A 3,227-nucleotide genomic window follows, 5' to 3' on the forward strand; every position below is an offset into this window, starting at 1 on the left:
TATATATATATATATATATATATATATATATATATATATATCGTGTAAATCGTTCAGTATTCCTTCCGCACATAGACTTTACTATACAAATTCATCCAAGTGGTCTGAAGTATTTTCTCTTGGCTTCTACACGTGTCCTTATCTGTCCCTAATCTAGCAACCACAATCAATTCGTAACGATTATTTTAGCATATGAATTAACTCATTTACTTATATGTCCTTTGTCTTATTGCAATATAAAAGATCCTAGGGCGGTGAGCTGGCAGAATCATTTGCACGCCGGGCGAAATGCTCAGCGGCATTTCGTTTGCCGTTACGTTCAGGGTTCAAATTCCGACGAGGTCGACTTTGCATTTCATCCTTTCGGGGGTTGATTAAATAAGTACCAGTAACGCCCTGGGGCCGATGTATTCGACTTCATCGTTGTTTGTCCCATCTATGTTCAGCCCCCGGGAAGGCAATAAAGAGATAAATATAAAAGATTCTTTAGAACAGTTGTAAAAATACTTTCTTAAACAGAATTGAGTCGTGATTTAAATGTTTCTAAGTATTGTCTTGTAACACTAAAAATATTTTAGAACCATGGAGAAATATTTATATGGAATTAAATATGTATTATAGGTTAGTATGCATGTACTTATGTCTTCGAATATCAGAGATATTGTGAAACCAAGATATAAATTTATTTATGTTCTATGGAGCCTTGTGAGAGTAATGAACACATTTACCATTTTGAAATGTCAAATATGTTTTATAAGCAGGGGGAAAATATTTTAGCTTATTGAATTTAGTCATACGCTTTATGAAGTAAAGTGTACACGTATGTGTCTGTGTTCGTATATGTGAACGCATGCGTGTGTATGATCATATGTTCAAAATCCGTCCAAGGATACATCTGCATGTGTGTGTCTAAGAAACGAGAGTCCGAATCAGTGTGTGAGTGCGTGTCTATATGTGCATGCGTGTATATTTGTGTGTGTGTGCGTGTGTGTGTATGCGTGTGTAGGGTGGTAGGTATGCGTGGCTAAAATTCTCTCTGGAAAAATCGTCTTATTGCAATTCTTCAAACGACCCCATTGTATTTGAACTGCAACCTCCGTTTCGATCTTCTAAAAATAAATATAGAATATTTATATAAATCTGTTTAATTTAAAATTGGTTACGTAAATCAAACATCTAAATTCAATAAATAATTAAATCTAATAATTAATTAGATTTAATTATTTATTGAATTTAGATGTTAGCGCCAGTTTAATAAAGTTCGAGAAATATATATCAATCTAATTTGCGAAATATTTATTAAACTTTAATTTTTGTATTTTGGAACTTCTATCTCATGTGAGGATAAAAATGTTTCGAGTCATATAAAGATATTTTATGTTCGTTATTAGCTAAATAGCTAACCTCCTGTTGCTTTATTTCAATTATGAAAACAATTCAATATTGTAATGTTTTGTTTCTAAAATATAGTGGATGAAACTATTTCCAAAATGGTGGATTTTTTCATTAAGTTAAAAAGTTATTTAGAGCAGCCACCATTGAAACATTTCATAATGGTTATGTCATGGACAGCAAATAATGTATCTTGGCAGTCTCTTGGTGAGTGCATGTCTGTGTGTGTCCTTGTATGTATGCGTGCTTATACATGTTTGAATGCATGGTTATACACATATATTATATACGTGTGTGAGAATGTGTGCGTGAAAGAGATTTTGGGTGTGTATGTGTATGTGTATGTGCATTAATGACAAACTGGAAGAATGAATTCTCAAGACCGTAGAGTCTGACCAGTTAAAATGTCGGAATTGTCATCTATTATCTAAAATTGGATTGAATAACTGCGAATGTCTTTCGCACGAAACACGATATCAGTCTGTTCAATTCTAGCAATACATACATATATATATATATATATATATATATATAAAATATTATTTCCACAAAAGTAGGAAAATAAGAGAATTTGTTTGAAGTTTAAAATACGCCTACGTCTTATATTTTTTGTATAATCTATTAAAATACCATTGTTATAGATAACAATTGCAAAACAATGACTCTACAGAAACCAGTGTCATATTATATATGTGTGTATATATATATACATGTATATTGTGTGTGTCTGTGAGTGAAGTTGAGATTTTCGACTGGGTTGTATTAGTATTTCAATGGTCATACGGTGTCACGCAGATTTTCAATGAGCATTACTTTAAGACTAACGATGAATAGTGTGTGGATTTAAACTCAGTGACGATGAATCGGTGGACCAGTTTATATACACACACACTGATTGACCGTTGACTGGACACTATTCAATTTTTTTTCTCCGTGTTTTTCTCCTTGTCTCCGTATTCTTTCTGTTGAAGAGCGTAGCTCGAAACGTCACTTTCCGTATTCCCGAGCGTCATACTAATACATCCTTTTGTATTTACACCACCTGTCCTCGTCTGTTGTTGTTTTTTCGTATATTCTCCCATATATATATATATTTATCTATATATATACACGCACACACACACACATACATCAATCGAAGTGTACAGTATTATGTATCCATTACGACCGATCTCGCCAATCGGTTTTGCACTAGAGAGTTCAATGGAGTACATATAAATCCGTGTGTGTAATATATATATATATATATATTAGAAATATAATATTTCTAAATCTCTCAGAGAGATTTAAGCAGTAGTGGAGCGACAAAGTTGTAGTATATTGTCAACTTAATGTGACAATCCCAATAAGGGAACTTAAGGACACAGTAATTGTGTCAAGGCCGACAGGAAGCGGTCCAGCTTCCTAGGGCTAAACAGCAGTAGTGTGTTCCCTTATTGGGATTGTCACATTAAGTTGACAATATATTACAAATATATATATATATACATATACATTTGTGCGTGAGTGTTTTTTATGTAGATGTACAGATATATGCATTTACATACATACATACACACACATATATACATACATACATACATACATACATACATAGACAGACATATATGTATATACATATGTAAGTGCGTGTGTTCATATATAAATCCGTGTATGTCTTCATGCATGTATGTATGTATGTATGTATGTATGTTGGTGTGTGTGTGTGTGTGTGTGTGTGTGTGTGTGTGTGTGTGTTTAGTTACCTATCTATGTCTCTTTGTGTGAGAGCGATGATATATATAACTTACATGTTTGCAAATGTTTGCGTTTGCGCGCGCGCGTCTTAAGATATC

Source organism: Octopus bimaculoides, chromosome 7, assembly GCF_001194135.2.
Source record: "Octopus bimaculoides isolate UCB-OBI-ISO-001 chromosome 7, ASM119413v2, whole genome shotgun sequence".
In the NCBI taxonomy this organism is placed as follows: domain Eukaryota; kingdom Metazoa; phylum Mollusca; class Cephalopoda; order Octopoda; family Octopodidae; genus Octopus; species Octopus bimaculoides.